At 48.8% G+C, this 25,699-nt stretch overlaps 1 pseudogene across 1 annotated transcript in view; it reads right to left on the reverse strand.

Annotated features, from left to right (window-relative positions):
• The window catches only part of LOC309625277 (regulatory factor X-associated protein pseudogene), a 228,078-nt pseudogene that overhangs the window by 126,145 nt on the left and 76,234 nt on the right, over nt 1-25,699 (reverse strand). The gene's annotated exons all lie outside the window — the stretch shown is intronic.

Raw genomic sequence — 25,699 nt, forward strand, 5'->3', positions numbered from 1 at the left:
CTGCCGGTGTAGACACACATGTTCTCCTTCTGTCTGTGTACGTTTGTCCACAAAGGGCAGCACACTCCGTCTGACCACGGGTCTGTGCTAACTTTTTCTACGGACTTTATTTTAGTGATTAGTCCACAGCAGTATGTAAATGAGCTCCTGCATAAAGGCAAGCTCTTAATTGGTCTCCCCATCCTGAAGCCAGGATTCTGTTTCCAAAGCAGCTGTTCCAAGCCATGGTCCTCAAATGCCCCTGTAAAGTTCTGTCATTCGGAGGTCTGTTGCCAATTAATTGTAACAACTAGTACATAAAGCACCAAAGTTTTGTGAATGATTTAATGGTTTTTCTGAATGAATGTCAGCAGATTTAAAGTTATTGCTCTAATAATACAAAAATGGGTTAGGAATCTTTTGGTTGCCTGTAATAGAAACAGTCCCAAGCTGTCTTAAATAAAAGGGAGAATTTATTTGCTCTTGTAAGCTGAGAAGTCCAAAGTAGTGTCAGCTGCAGGTATGGCTGGCTCCAGGATTCAGGCAATGTATGTTATCAGGACCAGGTTGTTCTCTAACTCTTCCACATCCTCCCCTCTGTAGCTTAGGCCCCAGGATTCGCCTGTAGCAGGATGGCCATCAGTTCTGTCCCTACCTCATCTCAGTTTCCAGGTCTAGGAGATAAGAATAAAAATCTCTTTCCCAGAAGTCTAAGTGAGAATCTCACTGTCTCTGTATTGATTAGACAAAGTTAACTGCAATAACAGATAGATCCCAGAATTATGTGATAACAGTTCAAACTATTAAATTGTATTTCACTCTCATGTAATATCCATGGTGGGTATTCCTGGTCCTTCCTCCATATGGTTGTTCAAGAATTCTGACTCTTTGTATCTTGTGGTTCCACCATTGTCAGGGGCAAGAATCTACAAACTTTTCCTGTAAAGGGTCAGATGGTACATATTTTAGGCTTTGTAGTTCTCTATCACATCCTCTCCTTCTTTTTTTTTTTTAGAAATTCACGTTCTTTTATTTATTTATTTATTTATTTATGACTGTGTTGAGTCTTCGTTTCTGTGCGAGGGCTTTCTCTAGTTGCGGCAAGTGGGGACCACTCTTCATCGCGGTGCGCGGGCCTCTCACCATCGCAGCCTCTCTTGTTGCGGAGCACAGGTTCCAGACGCGCAGGCTCAGTAATTGTGGCTCACGGGCCCAGTTGCTCCGTGGCATGTGGGATCTTCCCAGACCAGGGCTCGAACCCGTGTCCCCTGCATTGGCAGGCAGATTCTCAACCACTGCGCCACCAGGGAAGCCCTCCTCTCCTTCTTCTTCTTTTTGAAACCTTTCTTAGCTTGTGGATCAGGCAAAAATAGGCCCACAGGCCAGACCTGGCTCACAGGCCTTAGTTGGCTGCCCCCTTGCCCTAGAGACTTGTCATCTGTATCTAGACAGTGGAAGGGAAAAGAAAAACAAGTAGGTGACACACCCACTTCTTCCAACTCTTGGCCCAGCAGTGGCACAAGTTACTGCAGCCCAGACTCCATTAAGTAGCCTCAGTCATGGGGCCACACCAAGCTTGGCAGTCTGCCCAGGAAGAAGAGGAAATGAATTTTTGGTGAGCAGCCAGCAGTCCCTACACAGTCTCATTGGCTCTTATAAGGTCACATGATTATCTTTTAATGAATCTATGCGTGTATCAGCTAGTTTTGCCACGTAACAAGCTGTATTGGGTTCCTAGGGCCACCATAACAAAGTACCACAAACTAGATGGCTTAAAACAACAGATATTGATTCTCACAGTTCTAGAAGCTAGAAGTCTGAAATCAAGATGTCAGCAGGCCGTGCTCCTTCTGAAAGCTCTAGGGTAGAATCCTTCCTTGCTCTCTTCCAGCTTCTGGCAGTTGCCAGCAATCCTTGGTGTTTCTTGGCTTGTGGCTGCATCCCTCCAATCTCTGCCTCCATCTTTGCATGACCTTCTCCTGTGTGCCTCCTCTGTGTGTCTGTATGCAAATCTCCCTCTCCTTTCTCTTATACAGGCCTCAGTCATTGGATTTAGGGCCCACCTCAATCTTGTATGATCTTATCTTAACTTTATTACATCTGCCAAAACCCTACTTCCAAATAAGGTCACATTCACAGATATTGGGGTTAGAACTTCAACATATCTTTTTGAGAGACACAATTCAACTCACTACACAAGCTGTTCTGTCTTCTTACTCCAGAACCTCATAATGTGGTAAGTGCAATAGTAGAAGTGGACACACACAAAAGAATAACACAAAATCAGAGGTGGAGGAGAGGAAGATGGTTGGGGAAGGCTTTCTGGGTGGGAGAATGGCCAGGAACCTCAGAGGCGGGTCTGGGCTGCGGCAGTCACAGATGGACATGTCAACCACTCCAGGTCGGTAAGAAAGGCCCGGGGAGTGGACAGGCCATGAGGGAAGGAGCAAGAGAGAGAGGAAAGGATGGAAGGAGAGGGAAAGGAGAGGAGGGGGAGGAGAGGGAGGAAGGAGAGAGGAGGGGGAGGGGAGGGAGGGAATTAACTCAAGACAGGTCAATGGGAATAGAGTTCAAGATACATGGAGAGATTCAAGCAAGTTGAGAATGACAAGTACGGCATGATAAAAATAAAACACTAAATGATCTACGCGTTTTCTATGAATTCGTAACTGGATGTAAAGGCAGTTTATTTTATTTTATTATTTTTTTAAATTGAAGTATAGTTGATTTACAATGTTGTGTTAGTTTCAGGTGTACAGCACAGTTATACATAAATATACATAGATATATTCTTTTTTCAGATTCTTTTCCCTTATAGGGAACTATAAAATATTGAGTATAGGTCCCTGTGCTATACTGCAAATGCATTTTAAACGGGCTCAAAGGAGACACCACACAGTGACCACCGTGGTTTCATGGTAGGGGTGTCACTGCGATATATGTGGCTGGACCAGGGAAATTCTAATTATATCTATAATGTTCTGATTTTTGTAAGGGATAATATATTTATCTACTGTTTTCTTTCGCTTCTTTAATACACACAGAGCAAAAAGACTGGGAGCAAATATGCCAAAATATCAGTCATGGCCAATTCTGGGTGGTGGAAATAGGTGGTGAGTGTTGTTTAACCTTTACTCTTAAATGAGCATGTATCATTTTGAATAAAAAGGAAGAGAGTGATTTTTGTTTTTTAAAAAAAAACCTGTGAGTGAAAATGCCTAAATGTCACATAATAACAGCAGTTAGTTCAGAGTAGTGGGGACCTGTGATGTCATCATTTTCCTTTGAGGATTTTTCTCTGTTAAATTTCCCCCAATTAAAATGAGGCCCAGGGTCCAGGTCCAAGCCTGGAGGACCTCAGCATTTGGGAGATGGCAGAGCCCAGAGCAGCCGTGCCAGCCTTTGTTTGTCTGGGGCTTGATGAGGCCACAGTTGTGTGTTAGCAGAGGTGGGGGAGGGGGGACAGAGAGGAGGGGGTGCCGAGGATAAGGAAGGGGAGCAGAGAGCGGGGGAGAGGAGAGGGAGAGAGGACGAGGGAGAGCGGGAAAGGGGTGCCTTCCCATGTGAGCTGCCACCGCTTCTCCAGGGCTGGGGCGGGAGGCTGGGCTTGGGGCCCCGCGGGCAGAGGATAAACCATCCTTTCTTCCTAGGTTGCAAACTATGCAGCTTTTCCTGCTCAAGCTTTTAGAGAGAAGCAGAAAAAGTCCAGCTTCACCCATATGTTCATCTCACTCCAGGGAATTCTCTGGAATGGAGAAAGAACCCAAGTGGCATTTGTTTGCAGTGAAAAGCGACAGAAGAGAAGCCCCATCAGCTGGAAAGTGTCCGAGCCCCAGTGAGCAGCTCTCTGCTGATTAAGTCAGCAGCCCTGGGCCCTGCCACCCCTTATCCCGGAGTTACAGCCTCGTTTTTCAATTATACTTTAATTTGAACATCTACAGAAAACGCCTGGCGAACGCAGGAGTCCAGGAGGAGAGCCGGGTGTGACTCAGCCCGTCTTTCCCTTCCTCGCGGAGTGGGCAAAGCACTTCCCAGCTCTGGGGTCTGCGACCTCTCCCCAAATCCTGAACCTAAGACTTGAAAAAGAATTATTTTAGCCCCATCAAAGGGGCTAAAATAAAGGCCATCTTTTGTCCTTAGTCATAACATAGAAAATGTTCAGAGCCAAGCGGATTCCCCAGAGGTCGAATCCAGCCTTTTCTCTGACAAGCAGGGAAACTGAGGCCCCAAAGAGCCCTGACTTGCTTGGAGCCCAGCCAGACCCGACTCAAAGACTCTAGATGTCTAAACTAGAATCAAAAGGAGCAAACACCTCAAATGGACGTCGGTGCCTCTGTGGAGGCATCTTGTCACCATAGGAAATGGATGGGCCTCTGCCACCCAAAGGTGCACAGATTGGGGTTCCCGGGGCTGGTGCCAGACAGGCCCCTTACGTCTTCCTGGGTACTTGCCTGCAGTTCCCAGGGCCGCCACCAGGTGGCCACAGGCATTGCCAACCACAGCTTCAGGATCCAAAGAGCCAGTTTTCCACCCCTAGGGACTGTAAGAGGGCAGAGGGCTCAGCGTTGGTCCCCACCCTCTCCCCTCATTGTAAATTCAATCGACAGAACACTGAAAGTTCAGATCTTAAATTTTCGGGGGGTGCAGAAGCACAGGGGGCCTGAGCACATTACCTCCTCTCTCTGAGCCTCCCTCACCCAGCTGTGAACAGGTATGCCAATAGCCACCTGACTCACAGAGTTATTATGACAATAATGGATGTGGAGCCCTGTGGGAATGGCAGCCCCAAAGTTCCCAAATTCCAGACCACAATCAGATCCTCTGGGAGCTTGTTGATAAGCACAACCTGGGACCCAGAGTCAGATGCAGAGAGTCTGGAGCAGGCAAATCCGTCCGTGAGGGTCCTCCCTCCTCACAGGCAAGCAGGTGGAGGTGAATATGGCTCGACACAGAATACTCACAAGGAAGGTGTCCCGACCCTCAGCCCTGGCCCAGAGCTGGCCCCGTGCACCAGAGCTGTCTTCCCCCAGGGCAGAAGAAGGGTCACCATGACACCTTGCACAGCCCCACTCTCAGTCTGGCAGGAGGCAGACATGTAAACTGTTATAGCCCTGCCTGGGAAGTGGTGACCTTGCAGTGGGACAGGATACACGCTGGGACGCTGTGATCTGCTATGAGGTGCCAGGCAAGGCAACTGTTACCAACCACTGCCAAAAGCCCAGCACTTGTCCATGATGGACTCAACAAATGAAAGCAGATTTCAAGTTATTCCTATACAAACATCACTGTCACGCAAGACACATTTTCCAGAATGTTCTGGGGTAGATTTAGCATGACGCTGCAGAGAGCTGGGTCCAACCCACAGGCATGTGTCCTGCTGAGACTGCCTTGGGGCAGTGGAAAAGATGGAGAGTCTCTGTTCTTCGAGCATTACGCATCACTGGGTGGGGAGGGGGGTGTTAAGGGATGACATTTGGCAGAGGGGACTCTTGATCTGAGTCTTCAAGGAGGTGAGAGGATGCGCCAGGAAACGAGAGCACATGCGCAAAGGGACAGGGGACTGCCAAAGCCTGAGGAGAACCACGTGTATTTGGAAAAGGCTGGAGAGAAGGGAGCAGAAGACGGGCAATGGGTGGGAGAGCTCTGTCGGGGGCTGGACCTGGAAGGGCTCCTAATCCATGCTGGGCTGCTCAGATTTTACACCCACAAGGAAACCTCTGAAGGCTTCTCATCTCCTTGAGGGCACGGACTGAGGGACAAGGAAGCCAGATAGCAGGAGCAGCGGGGGGCCAGAGCAGCGGAAGTGACAGCAGAGATGGGAGACGTTTCGGTTGTGACATCTACAGGATGCGGGTCCACAGCAGGAATGGATGGGCTGAGGACCGCAGAGCAACCGGACGGGCCAGAGGGAAGAAGGAGGGGGCAGGGGGCAGGGCACCCGACAGCTGACAACATCTGGGTGTGAGGGGCCCTGAGAGCTTGTGGCTTGGTGAGCCCAGCTCCAGGATGGCCCCTTAGGAAGATTAATCTGGAGCAGAGGGAGGAGGAAGGATTGACAAGAGGAGCAGGAGAAATGGTAGGAAAATTCCCTCTGCAGTGGCTCGCAGAGCAGATGGAAGAGGAGAGGATGCGGAGGTGGGCACGCATCCAGGAGTGCAGGGGACATGGGTGGCCTCCAAGTGAGTGAAACCAAGGGCAGGATCACGGGAACGTCCAGGGCCACAGAGGGGTCTGCAGAGGAGTCGCTAAAGAGTAATTGGGACCAACTCACTGTGTGATCACAGGCAAATTCCTTCTCTCCTCTCAGCCTTAGTTTCCTTATTATTTAGTTAAAAAAAACAAAGGGTGGATGACATGGCCTCAAAGACCCTTATAGTGTGGACCTTCCTGCGTTGTCTAATTAGAGTATATCCCTACGCCTTAAGGAAAACACCAGCTAGCAAGAGTGATGGAGACATCTACACTACAAATGGACCACTTCTGGACATACCCTACACACTGTCACGAGAGTGTATTTTGTGCGAGACCAGCCAGGGCTGCTGTGTACAGCTGCACAGGTTACGCACTGCACAACTCCAGGCACTGCCATCTCTTTAGAGTAGGAGGGAGCCATGTAAAGCAGCCACTCTGCTGAGAGCATCCTGGCTGTTCCATGGACGTGCTCCACACAGAACACCTGCAATGCCTACTCCCGGGAGCCTGGAAACTTTTCTCTAATGTGATTGGAGAGACTAAGAAAAGCCCTGACTCAGGAAACTGAGGACCTGAGTTCAAGGCTGACCTGCTGTGTTACATGACAAGACCTTCCCCTTTCTGGGCCTCTGTCCCTTTCTCCATAAAGTAACTGGGACAAGCGGGTCTCTGAGGCCTCGTTCAGCTTCTGTGATCCCATTGCCAGAATTCACTTTTCTCTGTGGAACTTGCAGCAACCCTGCCAGGGTCGTGACCACTCCAGCACTGAGAGGGCCACATGGCCTCTCTTGGCCACTCCCTGCCAGTCCTGGGAGCTGAGACTTTTCTGTGGGCCTACACACTGCAGAGCAGACCCTCTGCTGGGCTCAGTCCAACCCACATATTCCTGGGAACCCTGGGGACTCACTCCCTGCATCAGCTGCTTCCTCCTGGCTGTGGCCATGACCCAGGGCTTCCTGACTGCCTTGGCTGCCAGGCCAGCATTAAATGTCCGGGCTGAGCAGCTGCTACCGCAGCACCTGACAGCTGGGTGGCTCTTGTTTAAACCGTCAGTAACTCCTTTAAATCCCATGAGTAAAACCTCTGGATTTGCTGCTGAGAAGAGCAAACAGGACATTCATTTTGGGGACCTTCTAGCCCACGGATAGGGTTGGTGAGATTCACTTCTCTGCAGAAACTCGAGCTCATTACAGAGCACCAATGAACATAATGAGTAGCATGTCCGTCACACTTTACAGTCTGTAAAACCCTTTCCACGCTCAGTAAGTCACTCAACAAACACTAAGGCCCATTCTGGGCTTGCTCACAGGGGCCATGGACATGAACCAGCATTGCTCAAAGTTGCTCACAGCCCACCTGGCTCAGAGGTCATGTGAGTCTCACAACCAATGAGCTTGGTATTATTCTCAGCCCCAGAGTAGGAAACTGAGGATAGGAAGATTAGGTGACTTATCCAAGATCCCACGGCTAGGTCTTGAACGCCAGCAGCAGACTCCAACCCCCAGGTTCTTTGTTCCACCCCATATGCTGTGGCCTAGGGCCAGCACCTTCCCTTTCTGGGCCTCAGTTTCCTGGTCTGTCCAGTGACAGGGAGCCCTGGAGTGACGACACAGCTCTGACACACACAGATCCTTTGATCCCGTATCTGAGGTGGATTTGGCAAACAGCAGAGTTCCAAGATCAAGTTGGCAGGTCCAGAGCGCTAAATCAGAACAGACTTTGCCTGACAAGCCACTTGGGCAAGCAGGTGTTTGGGCCAAGACTGAAATATGCACAACTCACCTTATAAACTATAAACACCCCGCAATCTGAGTTCCACCTGTCCGTCACCCAGCCTGTGAGCTGATGTCCGCCGGCGCTGAGCCAGGTTTCAGCCCCAAAGCTGACCTTTCATTTCTCCCCACAGAGTCCCACCTTGTATATCAGGTGCTGGGCCAGGAGAGGGGAGGGAGGAGGCTCCTGAGCTGGACCTGGCCACACTGTGCACAGGGTGAGAGCAGCACAGCCCGAGAGGGTGCAGGAGACCCAGCGGGCCTTCTCGACCGCGATGGATCTCAAGGTTCCCGTGCATCTGGCCAAGCGTCTGCCCGTGCGACCTCAGCACAGGGCGCCGTGGTGAGAGCAGCAGGTGGAATTAGAAGCAGCCACAGATAAACGATAGTGGAAAAGAATAATTTTTTTAAAAAGGATGTATATATATATATATATATATATATATGTATAACTGAATCACTTTGCGGTACAGCAGTAATTAACATAACGTAAATCAACTATACTTCAATGTGAAAAAAAAAAGTAAGTTTGTGAAAACAAGCTCAACTTTCTCCTTAAAGATTATTTGTGAAAAGTAAAAAAGCAAACAAACAGAACTCAGAAACTTTTAAACTTCATACAATAAAGTAAAAACTAAAAACAAAAACAGGGCTTCCCTGGTGGCGCAGTGGTTGAGAGTCTGCCTGCTAATGCAGGGGACACGGGTTCCAGCCCTGGTCTGGGAAGATCCCACATGCCGCGGAGCAGCTGGGCCCGTGAGCCACAACTACTGAGCCTGCGCGTCTGGAGCCCGTGCTCCGCAACAAGAGAGGCCGCGACAGTGAGAGGCCTGCGTACCGCGATGAAGAGTGGCCCCCGCTTGCCGCAACTAGAGAAAGCCCTAGCAGAGAAACGAAGACCCAACATAGCAATCAATCAATCAATCAATCTTTAAAAAAACAAAAAAAACCAAAAACAAACAAGAAAGAAGCAGCCCACTGGGACACTGGCCCACCCTCTGCGGGATGATTTCCATTTGCCCCTCCAGAGCCACGCCCACTCTCCGCACTCTTCTGTGTCCAGCAGGGGAATCGCTGGGTGCATTTCAATGACTTCTTGCCTCTGCTTCTCAGTGGGGTCCCACAATGGTAGGCATGAGCATAGGATCGGGGTACCAGAGAGTGAGGCAGGGGTGTTCATTCCCCTTGCTCTTTCCCGCAAAGATGGCAGCACGAGTCAGGCTGTCCTCTCCTACAGTCTCCCCAGGTTTTGGTAACTGCTCCTTCTTCTTGCCCCTCAGGCTCCCAGGTGTGGCCAACCCAAGAAGCTGCACCACCCTTGTTGATTTCCCTTAGCCCTGCCCACAACTTTGTAAATATCCCCTCTATTAAACTCACGACCTCTTGCACATATGCTACGTATGCTACGGGATTTCTCCCGGAATGCTGACAGATACAACCCTTTACTGTACATCATAGAATCTAGGGACATCAACTTTAAGGTGCACTATTATTTCTATGCCCCTCTAAGAAAGAATGAACCTCTGTCATAATGATGACACAAAGGACACCCGTAAATTATGACACTTCCCTGTCACCTTAAAATTTCTTATTTCACATTTATTGAAATAACTGCTTTAGACTTGTTTAGACTTAGAGTTATTTTAAATCATGTATCACCCTTGTGCATACATTCAAAGGAAAATATAAGCAAAATAAATCAATTAAGGCATTCTCAGAACTTCTCCACACCCAGAGCCCACCTTTGCCTTGGAGTCATAACGTCCGTGTTTGTCTACATGGTGTCGGTTTTGGGCCATTGTGGGCACTGGCAATGCTGCCATTGTCCCTAGGATTTTTTTTCCAAGCCACTGCCTGCAATCTGCAAATTTTCATGTGCATGTGTGGGCAATGGAATCTATATTATGACTTTCACCTGTCAACATCAACTGTACATTTATAAAAAGGTACATTTACGCAACTTGATCTATACATTCAATGAAATCCCAATCTAAATCCCAGCAAGTTATTTTTTAGAAATCACCGAACTGGTTCTAACGTTTATTTGGAAAGATAAAAGACCCAGAACAGCCAACACTGAAAAAGAACAAAGTCAGAGGACTGACACTACTTAACTTCAAGACTTATTATAAACCTATAGTAATCAAGACAGTGTAGTATTGATGAAAAAATAGACAAATAGATCAAAGGAACAGAATAAAGAGCCCAGAAACAGACCCATACATGTGTAGTCAAATGATCTTTGACAAAGGAGCAAAGGTGATAAAATGGAGAAAAGATTGTCTCTTCAACAAATGATGTTAGAATAACTGGACACCCACACCGCCCCCCCAAAAAAAGCAAAACAAAAAATACAAAAGGATCTAGATAATGACCTTATGCTTTTTATAATAATGAACTCACAAGAGATCATAGACTTAATGTAAAACATAAGACAATAAAACTTCTAGAAGATAACATAGGTGACCTTGGGTTTGGCAGTGAGTTTATAGGTATATCACCAAGAGCACAATCCATGAAAGAAAAATTGATAACTTGGACTTAATTAAAATGAAAAAAAACTCAAGAGAATGAAAAGGTTAGCTACAGACTGGGAGAAAGTATTTGCAAAACATATATCTGATAAAGGACTCATATACGTTATACATAAAGAACCCTTAAAACTTAGCGGTAAGAAAACAAAACAACCCAATTTAAAAATGAGCAGAAGATCTGAACAGACATCTCTCCAAAGAAGACAAACAGATAGCAAAGAAGCATATGAAAATATGTTCAACATCATATGTCATTAGGGAAATGCAAATTAAAACAATAGTGATACAGCTACACACCTCTTAGAATGGCCAAAATCTGGACTATGGACATCAAATGCTGATGAGGATGTGGAACAACAGGTGGGAATGCAAAATGGCACAGCCACTTTGGAAGACAGCTTGGTGGTTTCTTACAAAACTAAAAGTATTCTTACCATACGATTAAGCATTCTCACTCCTTGGTATTTACCCAAAGGAGTTGAAAATTTATGCTCACACAAAAACCCACACACAAATGTTTATAGCAACTTCATTCCTAATTCACCAAAACTGGAAGCAACCAAGATGTCCTTCAAAAGACGAATGACTATATAAACTGCAGTACATCCAAAAAATGACATATTATTCAGTAATAAAAAGAAATAAGCTTTTTTTTCTTTGCTCTCTGACTGCTGTCAGCACCCCCAGGTGACCGTGCCTGGGCTGACCTGCTGGAGGAGAGGCAACCACATGCGGCAGAGATGAGCCATCCTTCTGGCCAGTTCAGACCTGCCAGTCCCAGTCAAACCTCTGGAAACAGCTAAGACTGGCCCAGATCAACAGAACAGCCCAGCCAACCCATGGTCTTGGGAGAAGTGATGATGGTTGGTTTAAGCTCCTAAAATTTAGATTACTGTGTAGCCATAGCTAACTAATTCAGGTATATTTGCTTTCTCTCATATTTGTCTGTGGGTTTTCTTTGCATGGTTATGATTATACACAATTGGATAACTTGCTATTTTTCATTTAACTTTATATTCAAAGTGTGTTTCCTTGTAAGTACATGTTTTTACGACCATCATTTTAATAAATCAAGAATAAATGTTTAAAACTAGGGATTGCCAAACCACGGCCCCTGGGGCAAATCCAGCCCATCACCTGTTCTTATAAATAAAGTTTTATTGGAACACAGCATTGCCCACATCTATGGGTGTTTTTTTTAAAAAAATATTTATTTATTTATTTATTTATTTGGCTGCATCAGGTCTAAGTTGCAGCATGCAGGATCTTCGTTGCAGCGTGTGAGCTTCTCTCTAGTTGTGGCACGAGGGCTCAGTAGTTGCGGTGCATGGGCTTAGTTGCCCTTCAGCATGTGGGATCTTAGTTCCCTGACCAGGGATCAAACCCACATCCCTTGCATTGGAAGGCAGATTCTTAACCACTGGACCACCAGGGAAGTCCCTATGGCTGCTTTTGCACTACAATGGCAGATTGAGTAGTTGCAACAGGCACCATATGGTTCAATCAGCTGAAAATATTTATTATCTAGCCGTTTTCAGAAAACATTTGCCAACCCCTGTATTAAACATGCTTTTGCCAAATTCTTTTCAAAAGGATTGTCATGGAAGAGCATCAATCTTTCTACATCCAGGACAGCATTCAGTGCTTGTTTGTTTGTTTTTGCTTTCATATTTACACATTTAAAAAAATGAGAAACATAGTATCTTCCTCCTTCCCTTTGAATTTCTTAGAATACTAGTAAGCCTGTATATTTTTTTCATTTTATAATTTATTTTTTAAATCACTTCTTTAGAGAATTTTCTATTGCTCATTTATTTACTGGAAGATTGTTTTTTTATTTGTTTAGTTTGCCAATTTATGTGAACTCTTTATGTAATTAAAGTATCAATATTAATCAATTTCTTTCTTATTGGTCATAACTTCTAAAAAACCCTTGCAGAGGCACTTCTGTGATTTATTCATCAGGTGACTGTGCAATTCCCTCAACCTCACTGAGCTTCAGTTTCCTCATCTACAGGCAGAAACAGTTATTTTTTTCATAGTGTTCTTCTGAAAGCTTGATGAAAGCTGAAAACTACTAAAGAACTGATAGTTATTATTGGTATTATTATTATCCATGAGAACAAACTAGCAGAAATTAAAACATCCAATGCATTCTGCCTGACTTGAAGGATGATATAGAACAGTGGTTCTTAAACCATGTTCCGTGAACCCTAATGTAGCAGTCAGGATTCCTTCAGTTGTAAGTGAGAGAAAGCCCAGTTCAAACAGGCTTAAGCAAAGTAGGAAATCTATAAGCTCAGGCAACTGTAAAGTGCAGTGTTGCAGGTACAGCCAGATCCAGGAGTCCAAACAATGTCATTAGTCCTTGCTTACTTTCTCTCCATCTCTTGAGTCTGCTATCCTCTGATTTGGCTTTATCAGGAAGGCTCTCTTCTGTGGATGCCCACAGATTCTGGCTTTCACTCAACCAGCCCAGCAACCCCAGAACAAAGAGCAGACTTCTTATTCGGTGCTTCTAGGAAAAGTTCCAGCACTGGACTCTGGACCAACACAGGTCACGTGCCTTTCCAGAGCCAATCACTGCAGCCAGAGTGTGGCACTGGCAGATTGACTGGGTCTGGTGCATGGAATTGCTGCCTGAGAATGGGTAAGGGTGGGTCCCCGGAGGAAAATCAGGATCTGTTACCAATGAGGGCATGAGTATGGGCAGGCAGAACCAGATATCTCTGGAGATGCCTGGTGGGGCACACTGGGAGCTGGGGAACCAAGGGGGGGCGGGTACCCTGCTTCCCTCCCTCACTTCAGCCAGATTACCTTCCTGTTTATCTGTTTTATATCGTGGGCCTGCCGCTAAGATTTTGTTTGGAGAACAGCTGCTCCTGCTAAGTAAGTTTGGACGTCTGTGATATAGACAAAGGGAAACATGTCCAGAGAGGGGGCTGTGGATATGAGGGTCCTGAACCCACTTTTTGCAAGTGACCATTGAGGAACCAGCAGCAAGGAGACTCTGAGGACATGGCACTGCATTCCTGGAACAAGCATTTATTGGGCATCTACTGTGTGCTAGACCTGAGATTATAGCGGGAACAAGATAAAGACGCATCCCTGGCGGAAGACTCACATTCTGATTAGGCAGACAGCAACATGTGACTAGGTAAATATTGCACTGTATTATAGTTAAACCATGGTACCTGCTCTGAAGGAAATGACATAGGATAAGATGATAAAGAGTGATGGGGTTAGGGGACACTTTACCTAGGATGGCCAGGGAGGGCCACACTGAGGAAGCGACACTTGAGAAGGGATCCTTGAGAAGGAAACCTGCAAAGAGTATCTGGCACAGGGAACGGCATGTGCAAAAGCCTAAGATGGGACTGTGTTTTGTGTATTTGAGGGATAGACAGCTTCAGAGCATAGGAAGTAAGGTGGGAAAGCAGGTGAGGGTGAGGAAGAGGCCACAACCAAGTGATGGAGGATATGACCGGCCTTGGAAGGAGGTGGGAGCCCTCGTCCCATACATGGAGTGTGGCCAAGGGGGCAAGCTGGTTCTGAGAGGCCAGAGCAAGACATGGCTCAGGGTGCAGAAATGACAGCTACAGGAAGAGAATTTCCATTCCAGCTCACTCTTGTGTCAGTCAGGGGTGTCCTACTATGGAATGGGTGACTTGGTCTCCGTCCCCAGAGGTATGCAACCGGGGTACAAAGACAGAACAGACTAGAGCCGCGGGAGGGGGCCATTTCTGTGAAATCAGCAGAGGAAAACAACCGAACTTGATAATAATGCTTAACAAAGTTTACGGTGGCAAAGGACCCACTTAAAACATTTTAGCAGCAGGCTGCTGTGATCAGAGCAATCTCTGGAAAGGATTTATTTACATATAAAAATGAGACATTTCCCAACAGCCCCGCGACAGCCCCTGGGGTGAGGCTCTCATTGGACGGTGCCTCCCCCAGGTCTGGAGGCTCGGCCCCTTGTGGGCTCCAGCCTCAGCGGGGGGCTGATTGCCTCACCCAGGGGAGGCGGTGGCGCCAGCCCAGCCAGCAGTCCGGAGAGGTACTTCTCCAAAACAAACCTCGCATAAGCATTTAAATGTGCAGCTGAGCATGGAGTACAGTCCCATTTTTATTCCAAGAATGCAAATGAATCCCTGAGGGGCCTGGAAGAGGGCAAAGATGCCCTGACCCAGAAGCTCTCTTTCTAAAGGCTTGAGTTGGACCCAGCTAAATCCACCAGCTCAGGCTGACCTTGGGGAAACTGAGGCTCAGGAGTCAGCTCAAGGTCACAGAGTGAGGAAAGGGGAGACCGGACCGGAACCTGGCTGCCTGGTGCTTTCTGCCCCTGCACAAAATTACCCCATCAGGGCTCTGTTCCTGTGCCCTGAGGACGCTCCCCGATGCAGGCAAGTAGCCCTGGAAGCCTAGGTAACGCGCATGATTCTACAGGAGGGACTCACTCAGCAAACTTCCGCTGTGTCTGTGCTGGACCCCAGGACCCCAGGGGGAGAGGGCCCCCTGGCAGCAGCGTCTGCTGGGACCTCGTCTGGTTGCTGCCGTCTGGACTGGGTCCCTCCTGCAGGCTCAGGAATTAGCAACTGACCCTGTGGGGGAGGAGGAGGGTCACCTCCATCCTGACTCCCCCCCCCAGTGCCCCCAAACACCCCCCCCACCACCCACTGCATTAGGTTCTCCTCTGGGCTTCAATCACAGCAGAGTCTTGTCCCTTCCCAGGGCCTGGCACACAGCAGGTGCTCAAAACTTGTTGCTGTGACCTGAAGCTAGTCGCCAGCCCGCAGTGGACCCTTCTCCACTCCCCATCGGGCACCACCTTCCCAGAGGTTCCTGCAGAGAAGGGGGAGAAGCAATTAGGCAGGTGTGTCCTGGGCAAGGGCCTCAGAAACCCTGGGAGCTGTCCTGGGTCCCCTGTGACCCTGGCTGGCGGGTCTGGACCAGATATTGGGAATGGAGGTTTCTCACAGTCTCCCAGTTTGGGGGCGATCTCATACACCCCCTCCAGCGCTGACGCCCAATAATTCATCCTGGCCTGGTGGGCCTGCTCGCAGGACCGTCACGGCTGGGCTCCGCCCAGGTTTCCTCCCGCAGTGGGCAATCTCTGCTGATCAGCGGCTTGCTCACACCATCCCTAGAGCAGAAGAGACCCCAAACATTTGTCCTTGGAGCATCACACAGGTTCCCAGGGGAGGGGGGAGGCCGGACCAGGCATGAGGGTGAATGGGTGTCTCCCCCCGACCCAGGGGCCAGTCTCCTCACCTCAGGTGGAGGAGGGTCCCTCACAGATAGCCCTCCTTTCCTAAGACACATCTTGAGTTTACTTTAAAGTCTAGTCTTTTCCATTTGGAGGAAAGACAGTTTTTTCCTTCTTAGGAAGGAGTTTGCATCCCGCCGCCCACTCCCACCCACCACTCCACTCTCTCTGATCGTTATTGTGCTGAAAAGTATTTAACCTCCTTCCCTAAGGCCTTGTGCCCAAAAGCCTTTTCAAAATTTCACTGTTAGGGTTGGCATTCTTTATTGTCAATGAGGGAGGCCCTCTCCCTACTCGATTCTGTTCATCCTGGTCATCTTCTGATAGAATAGGGCAGGGAAGGGGTGTGCCCGTAAGTCCCCCTCCTCACAGCACCCAGAGCAGAGATTCCTGGTTTTCCCCTGGGACCTGGCACTGGGTTAGGCCCCCATCAGCTCCTCCTGGACCCTCGGGGGTCTGCCGGCCTCCTCCTTCTGGTACTGACGACCCCGGGGACGCAATCAGGGCACAAGAGGTAGGGATGCTCTGCTGGCCTTGCCTGGCCAACCCTGTTCCATTTCTCTGCTAGAGCAAAGTGCCCTGTTCCCTATTTGCTGGAGAATTATAACTCTAACTGAGAAGAGGATGACTTCGCAGCCGCCTTCCCCAAGCCTAGCGGTTTAGCACCATCTGAATTCCAATTTGCATCATCGTTTCCCCTGACACCTGCCTCCTTCCAGTTGCAAAAAGTTTGCTCAAGGCCAAGGAACATTTGCACATTCGTGTGTCCATTCATTGAATGTACATTTATTACCACCTGCTCTGAGCCCAGTTCCTGTAACAATAATAGTTACCGTGAGGCCCAAGTGTGATGTCCCGGCCCACAGATGAGGAGACCCAAGCTCTGAGAGGCTCCAGAACCAGTGCAAGTCCACGCACCCTAGGAGCCCTGGATCTGAGGTTGAACCCAAGACTGATTTCAAAGCCTGGGCTATGACCAGTGACAACATCACCACAGCTGCCAAAGGGACATTGCTCTGGGGATTAAACCAGATGATCAGATGGTCAAGTGTCATGAACTCAACAGATGTTGGCTGCCCCCTTTTCCGGAGGTTCAGATGAAGAGAAGCTACATCACAGGTGACTGCCCTCCTGGCTTAGGGACTGACAGGGGGCAATGCCGTGGCCTGATGGAATTCCAGCCAAAGAGAGGGACAGGTATCGTGCCCTGGGAATTAGAGGAAGGATGGGTCCTGCCAGCAGACGGAATCCAGGTAGGCTGCATGGAGGAGGGAGCACTGGCTGGCCTTGAGGGATGGGGAGGATTTCAGGGGAAAGAGATCCTGCCTAAGCCTAATGTGCTGAGAAGGAATTCTGGGCTGCCATTTTTCCTTTCCAGCCCTTACCCTTTCAGTGGGCAGGGTCTGCCACCCAGGCAGCCCTGGGATCAATCCTGTTTGTGCCTATAACCCATTGCTCTTCCTTCCCCAGACAGTCCCAGTGCCCTCCAGAGGCCAGGCCTGGCTCTGTGGGCCTGAGGACACCCAGGCCAGAGTCCCTGGTCCCTGTTCTTTCCTGGGGTGCCCGTAGTTACTTCTGCCTTCTCTGTCTCTCTGCCTTTGACTGTGAGCCTCCTGAGGGCAAGAATGGGTCTCATCCAGTGGCATAGCCAGGCCCTGGCACTCACCCCAGGGCTGAGAAAGTGCCCAGTAGGCATTTGTACCATCTCTCCTCCGTCCTGCCCTCCCTACCCACCAAGATGTCATGTGACCCCAAATCCAAGCCAAAGCGTTCTCTAGCTGGAGCAAGTCACAAAGCAGCTCTGAGCCTCACTTTCCTCAGCTGTAAAATAGGGATAAACCATCCCTGTTCCACCTTCCCTCCAGAGCTCTTGTAGGTGTCAGAACAAGATTACTCAGGTGAGAGACCTTTTGAAAAGTAAGCAGCCCTCTCAGTCTCTCTCTCTCTCTTTATATATGCACACAGGAAAAGTTTTTTTTAATGAATTTTAAAATATTAGAATCCTTTGCTCACTTTTTGCCTATTGAATGTTTTGTTTTGCCAAATCCTTTAGAGCTTGAACTCTTGAATTAACTTTAGAATTTTGATAACTCTTTGTACATTATCAAATGTCTTCACATTGTCATCTCCACTGACCCTCCCTACACAGCAATGGTTCACATTACCCCAATATTACAGCTGAGAAAACAGAGGATCAGAGAGGTTTAATGACCTACCCAAGGTCACACAGCAGGAAGAAGGCTTGAACCCACCCAGATCTTCTTATTTCTATTGTTGGATGAGCTTCCTTGCATCCTGCTGAGCTCTGAGCAGAATCCCAGCTGATTCCTCAGATCAGTAAATGCTCCCCCCAGCCCGTAACAATAATTCTGACTCTGCCAAGTCTCAAACCTAGGCTAACCTAACCTACGCTAAGAGGGTCTCCACAGCCAGCCTGTAGGCAGGGGTCACCCAGGGCCAGGCTGACCTCAGGGAGGAAGGCAAAGTCCCACTCTCGAGAGACTCCCAGGTGACAGGACACCGCCACAGAAGCCAAAGCTCGCAGACTAGCGGTGGGAGGGCCTGCTCTAAATATCTCCACCTCTAGAAGGAGCGGCGCTTCTGCATAATTGAAGCCCCTGCGGAGCACGAATTACTCATCCCCGCAGTTGTCGGCCACCTCAAGTCTAGACTACCTGGTATTTAAGTGGATGGGGGAGTGGTGTAAATGTTTACTTGTCCGCTTGTGCCCAGGACAAATGCAGGCGAAGTCACCTTTATCCTTATGGAAAGGGGACATTTGGACACAGACACGCACACAGAGAGAACACCATGTGCTGAAGGTGGAGACTCAATCTCCGTGATGCTTCTACAGCCAAGAATCCCCAAAGATTGCCAGCAAACCCTCAGGAGGCTGGGGGTGGCCTGGAGCGGATTCTCCCTCACAGCCTCAGAAGAACCAGCCCTGCTGATAACTTGATCCCAGACGTCTGGCCTCCAGAACTGTGAGATAATACGTTTCTGTTGTTAAGCCGCCCAGCCTGTGATGCTCTAATACTGCAGCCCCGGGAACTAATACACCTCCCTGTCAGACATCGTCAGTGTGAGAAACTCCCGTGAGATTGGAAGGGGCCCTTATTCTTGAAAAGCATGAGGGTTGGGACTGAAGTCTTCCTCACACATAGGGCTCCTCAGACACCCCTGAGAGCCTGCTGTGGACCCCTTTGTCAACTACAAACTGTCACTTGCCATTGGCACCTGCCACCTAGCTCTACAAGGATTAAACCATGAACTGCTGCAGCTGCTGACTTTCAACACCCCCTGAAAGGAGTTCAGGGTGGAGGGCAGAGATGAGGCCCTCTGTGCTCTGGGAAAAACTGGCAGAACAGGCCTCCAGATAGTTAGATATTTTCAGGAGACGATTTTATGAGTCCAATTCGTGCATCTCCTCATATCTAGAAAAGCACTAAAACCCTTCATGGTGATGACGTCTGCTTCTTCTGACTAGCAGTAACCTTCATGAGATTAGCAGAAACCTGCAAAAAATACGTGTCTGATTGCATGCACTCCCCCTTCACCGGAATCACATGTATACTGACCTTCCTCCCACCTCCTTGGAGCAGTTTCTCAGAGCTATCTGAAATGCTGTCTCCCGGGCTATAGTCCTCATTTTGCCCCAAATAAAACTTAACTCACAACTCTCACATTGTGCATTTTTTTAAAGTCAGCACCCTTCACACATGTGGATGTGGATGTACCCTCCCCAGAGACCCCCTGGGATCTGGGGCTTCCCAGTCGCTCCGCCCCCTGGGGTCTCGGCCTCAGGCTTGGTGGCGTTTCTCCAGTGCCCCCAGCCCCCAGCCCCTGCCACACCGTGCAGGCCTCCCCTCCCTTGCTGCAGCCCTGATGCTCGTGTCACTGGCAGTGACTCTGGTTCCCTGACCAAACCCAGGCTGATCCAAATTTCAGAATGCCACGACGTGAGTGCTCTTGCTGGGCCAGATACCTGCCTAACGCTGCCCTTGGCTTCCAAGGTGACACTGTCTTCTTCAAAAAGGCAATAAACAGGCCACCAGGAGTGCCTGGCAGATCTCTGAGCAGTTCCATCACAGTGACAGTCAAGGTGACAGGCGCACTGACAGATGAATTTCCATCTCTCAGCTGTTACGGTCACCCCCAGTCACGTCCCCACCCCCGCCCCAAGAGAACCCTCTTTCTGGGACGACCTCATCATTCACCCGGCAGAAGCAAGGGCTGCATCCTAAAACACCCTGTCTGCTACTCACAAGCTGGGAGGGGTGAGAAAGCTTTCCTAGCCATGTGTGGGGGGACCTGCCACAGATGCCATCTGGGCTGGAGTGTGGCGAGGGCATTGAGCTCCCGTCAGATCCCAAGCACACCCTGCCACTCGTCCTGGAAGAAGGTTCCAAGGAGAACCAAGCCATCAGGCAAGTCACCCAGTGAGGAAGGGTCAGCGCTGAAGTTTCTACAGATACCTTGAAGTCCTGGAAACCCAGAGGGAGCCTGATGGGTCTAACACAAAGCCCACAAGGAATCCTCAGACTCTGAAAGCACCCACACTTGCCCTTGACCTCCCTTCCACCACCCTGAGAGCCACTGTGGGCCAAGAGGCAAATATTATTATCCCCACTTCCCAGAGGGGAAACTGATTCCCAGAGGGGCTAAGTGATGTGCTTGACATCCCGCAGGGAGTAGGTAGTGAAGCTGGGGACGAGCCTCTGCTTTCAACATCAGAGCCGTGGTTTTCAAGATTTGGTAAGTGGGAGGTCGTGCATAAAATGCAGATTCCTAGGCCCCGCCCAGTAATTTTGATTCAGAGGGTCTGGCTGAGTTTCAGGAACAGCTGAATCTGTTGCAGCCAGTCCACGGCCCACACCTGGGGAAGGGCTGTGCTAAATGCTTGTCTCCACAAGGACGTTCCGTCCGCACATGGCCGCCTTCTCCAAGCGGCTTGCTGGCAGGAATTTCTCCCTCTGCACATTCCAATAGTGCATTCTGGGTGAGCCCCCTTCTGTTGAAAGTGGTTCAAATCCCACCTCCTCCATTTATCACCTCTGTGATATTGTCCTGATTTTCTAATCTGTAAAATGGGAAAAATACCATGACCTGTCTCAGAGTTGTTGTAAGCATGAAATGAGTTCATATAGAGAAAATGCTTGGAACAGCACCCAGCACATAATAAGCTCTCAATAAATATTAGCTGTCATTATTATTGTAAACATTTCTGTGGTTATTATTACTACGGAACTATTTCAAGTGTATCTGTCTTGCCTACACAATAAGATTCTAAACTCCTGAAGGGCACAGGGCTTAGCACAGGCTGGGATATGCAGCATATACTCAATAAATACTCATTGAGTGTATAAAGTAATCATTAAATGCTTAAGTAATCAAATCTTATCATTAATGTATGGAGGAATAGATAATAATGATCATGGTAACAATATTATGAAGAATAATATTATTGATCACTTGTTGATCACTTAATACATACCAGGATTCCCACTAAGTACTTTACATGAATATCTCATTTAATCATCCCATTACACATGAGGTGGGCACTACTTGCAATGAGAAAATGGAGGCACAAAGACGTTCAGCAATTTGAGCTACTAAGTAGTTGGGCTGGTATTTTACCCCAGATTTTCCTAAGGTAAGAGCTCATTAATGCAAGAGCACAACGTTGTGTGTTCCTTTTTTCTTGCTAGACTGGAAGCTTCTCCAGGGGAGTAACTGAATCTTGTTCATCTTGTTTCCCTAGGGCCAGGCAAAGGACTTCATATAAAGTAGGTGCTCAAGGAAACGTCTGTTGGCTATGTTTGCATGTATGGATGGGTGGGTGATGGATGGATGAATGGATGGGTGCATGGGTGGATGGATGGATGGATGGGTGAATGGATGGGTGCATGGATAGATGGGTGAATGGGTAGATGGGTGGATGGATGGGTGGGTGGATGGATGGATACGTGGATGGATGGATGGATGGGGGTGTGGATGGGTGCATGGATGGATGGGTAAATGGATAGATGGGTAAATGGATGGGTGAATGAACGGGTGCATGGGTGGATGGGTGCATGAATAGATGGGTGAATGGATGGATGCGTGGATAGATGGGTGGATGGATGGGTGGGTGGATGGATGGATGCGTGGATGGATGGATGGATGGGGGGATGGATGGGTGCATGGATAGATGGGTAAATGGATAGATGGGTAGATGGATGGGTGAATGGACGGGTGCATGGGTGGATGGGTGCATGGATAGATGGGTGAATGGATTGATGCGTGGATAGATGGGTGGATGGATGGGTGGGGGGATGGATGGGTGCATGGATAGTTGGGTGAACGGATGGATGTGTGGATAGATGGGTGGATGGATAGGTAGGTAGGTGGATGCGTGGATGCATGGGTGGAATGATGGGTGGATAGCTGGGTAGATACTTAGGTGGGTTGGATGATTGGGTAGATACGTCTTTGGGAGAGCAGGTGGGTAAATGAATGAATGTTCAGACAGAAGGGTGGATGAATGGATGAATATGTGGGCAGATCGGAGAATGAATAAGTGCGAGAATGAGAAGGTGGGTGATTAGATGCATAAGTGAAAGAATACCCTCCCCATGTTACTCTGCAGAGTAACACTCATAGAATCGTGAGATAGGGAAATGTAGGAAGCAGATGTGTATTTTTGGATAAAAGAAGCTGAGAAATAGTTGTTGGCAATGCTGTTCCTGGAAGGAAGATGGGGGCAGGGAAGGCACATCTGGGTTACAGGAAGAGGTGTCCCCTAGTTCGGCATCTTTAGTCGGAAAGGACCAGGGCTCCACAGCGAAGGCAGCAATTAGATTTCATTAAAGTGAAATAGATTTCCTAGCCCTGGAAAAGCTAGTTCATTAATTTAATACGCGCTCTACTGGCAGAAGGCAGGGGGAGGGGCGGACAGCCCCAGCTCACCTGGGCTAAGGTCAGAGCTGGGAACGCTGCAATGCGATGCCACACTAGGGTTCTGAGCACCTGCTCTCTGCCAGTGCCTGGGCTGGCCACTGGGTATGCAATGACAAATCAGGTACAATCACTACCTCCAGAAATGCCCAGTATCGGGAGAAGGCAAACACACAACAAGGTGGTTTGTGCGCAGTGGCAGGGCACTGGACAAGGGCAAGCAACATAGAATGTCTGCTCTACACCCCTGGGGGTCCTGGCAGTTGGGTGGAGGTATGGAGTGGAGAAGGATGAAGCTGGCACAGCTGGTATAAGCGTCATGGGCCATGGTTCTCAAGAGGAAAGCTGTTTGCCCAAAGTGGTGATGATGGTACAAAACCAGTGGAAAAGAGAAATGGGGTTGGGGGGGTGGTGGGACTTCTGTTCATCCAATTGTTCAAAAATATTTACTGAACACCCACTTTGTATCAGACATGTTGTAGATAGTACTGGACATTGGATGGGAAAAACTGACTTGATACTGGAGCTAAGGAGAGTGGTCTTGGTTGGAATTTAAAATTGGGGAGTTTTGAACATATAAAAGGTGGTTAATGCCCCAGCCCAGGTGCAGTCACCTGGGGAGAGAGTAGGAGGAGTGGTTCATCTGAGTTCATTCTTCCTCCCAGAGCAAGAATTACTTCCACAGCATCACTGACAGGTGGCCACCCAGCCTCTGTTTGCATGCTCCAGTGACAGGGAGCTCACTACCAGCCAAGGCAGTCCTGCCTACCTTTGGAAGTTCTGGTCGTTAGTAAATTCTTTCGCATGCGAGCCCAAACCTCCCTCCTGATTTCATTCCTTTGTCTTGTTTCTGTCTTCTGGAGACCAACTCATCCAGTCAACTCCCTCATTGCCCTGATCTGCTAGAATCAACTGATGTGGTCCACCATATCTTCCTTCTTTTTTTTCCTGATGGCAGGGCCCCAGGTTTCTTCTGAGGGTGCCATGTCTTCCCCACTGCCATCTCCCATCTCAGGAAGTAACAGTCTTATTGTAATTTCTGAGTCGTTGCCTTAGAGACAAGAAGATGAGACACTTAACAATAAGACTTTCCTGCTTGTTCCTTCACTAAATACACAGTTCCTTCAGTCCCTCCTAGTGGTCTGAGGAGCTACCCCAGCTTGCTTTTTTCTCTGGGTTGGAGATCAGCTCACATGCAGCAGTGGCCATGCCAGGGGCCAAGGATGGCTAGCTGTGCCGTCCACCTCAGCCCCCTCCTGGTTGCCCTTCTTACACAGCATCTTTATAACAACATTTGACCCAGTTGAACATCCCTCCCTGAATGGAGGCGCTTTGGTCCTCCTAGGTGCTTTCCTGCTCTCAATCCTCCCTCGGGCTAATGCAGTCACAGGTCTGGGTAAGCAGTTTTCTCCTGCCAGCTGTGGCCCAGCCAGACCAGCTTCTCTCCTGCCCTCTCTCTTCACCCAGTCTTACCCAGCGGGGGAAAGAAATCAGGCTCTGAGTTCTCTCTGAGTTCTGCTGGCAAAGGCTGACTTGCAGCAGATCAGGGTTGTCCACACCCTGAGAGGTCTGGCCTTGGACCAGCTCCTGAGAGATAACCTGTTCACCCTTGAAATATTCTTCCTGATGAGAGTGACTTTGGGCCATGCCAGGTAGTCTACACAAGCAGTGTGATTTATGGTGGGGGCTTTGGGCCACGGGGTACCAGTTTGACCTCTGGAGGGGCTGGAGACTAAGGTCAGCCATGCCCACACAACTGATGCAGACACCAAAGCTCAGGTGAGCATCTTTGGTTGCCACACGTTGTTACGTGAATTAGCTCTGTCTGTAGGACTCTGCCGGAAGAGGACAAATGGAAGCTCGTGCCTGGTCTCTCCTGACTCTACCCTGTGCCTCTTGACCCATTAATCTGTGTCCTTTCACTGTTATAAACCATAACCATGAATAAAATAGCTCTCTGAGTCATGTGAGTCCTAATCCTAAACCTAAGCGTGGCCTTGGGGACCCTTGAATGTTTCTGCCACCACAGCATTCATATCTGCTTTGTTACATGTCTGTACCCCGCTCCCACCCCCTCGTCCCATGAGCTAGGATCCCAGGTATCCAGATCTTCATCCCAAGATCCCACCATCCACGCTGCTCCCTTGTACCTCAAGCTGGATTCAACAGACAAGGCTCTAGCTTACCATAGATTTTCCCTAAACTGCCTTCTGATTTTTGCTCGACAAATGATAAACCTGGGTTTCTCAGGCCAACACTGTATGTGAGGGGCAGTTACACGCAAGCACTGTGGATTTCATTCCGGGATAACAGCTCCGTTGACAGCTTTTATGGACCACTCCTTGGTCTGAGATTCTGGATGGAAATCCACAGTGAGCTAAGCTGTACAACCTCAGCAGAGCCTTGGAGCCCTCCATCACCATCCTCGTCCTCATTGCTGATTGAGCCGCCTTCCTTCACCTCACAGCTCTGACCCCTGAAAAAGTCAGAGGCCCCTGGGAGCTCTGAGTGGCACTTCTGCTCACATCCCGAGCCATCGAAGTCCAGAGATGACCATGGCACTGTCAGCATGGGGGCCCTTGGGTACCCCCAAAAGGAAGACCAGAACTTCCCTCTGTAGGATGGAAAGAGTGCAGAATCTTCCAAGAGTTGGTTTCCTTGGCAAGACGTAAAAAAAATGGGAAAGAGCCAAGTCTGAGAGCAAAGGAAATCTTATTTGGTGACTTCATAGCTGGGCCCGAGCCTGGCCTGGCCCCAACACAGGCTGGCTGGAAAGGACAGCTGTCCTCATGACCCATGGCTGTGACGAGGCTGTGTCCTCCCCGCCTCACCCCCACCCCTTCTCCCTGTCATCCCTAACCCCTCAGGAAGGAGACGGCCTGAGATGGTTTTGCCTGCTCCTGGTTAATGGAGGTCTGGGGATATGAGAGGGGCGTATTCAGATTCTCCTTCTTTAATTTAATTTTTCTGTTTAGGCAACTAGCTCAGCTTCTAGAAGCAAGACTGGAATCTAAATAATA

Source organism: Balaenoptera borealis, assembly GCF_965194805.1.
Source record: "Balaenoptera borealis genome assembly, chromosome: 3".
Taxonomy (NCBI): Eukaryota; Metazoa; Chordata; class Mammalia; order Artiodactyla; family Balaenopteridae; genus Balaenoptera; species Balaenoptera borealis.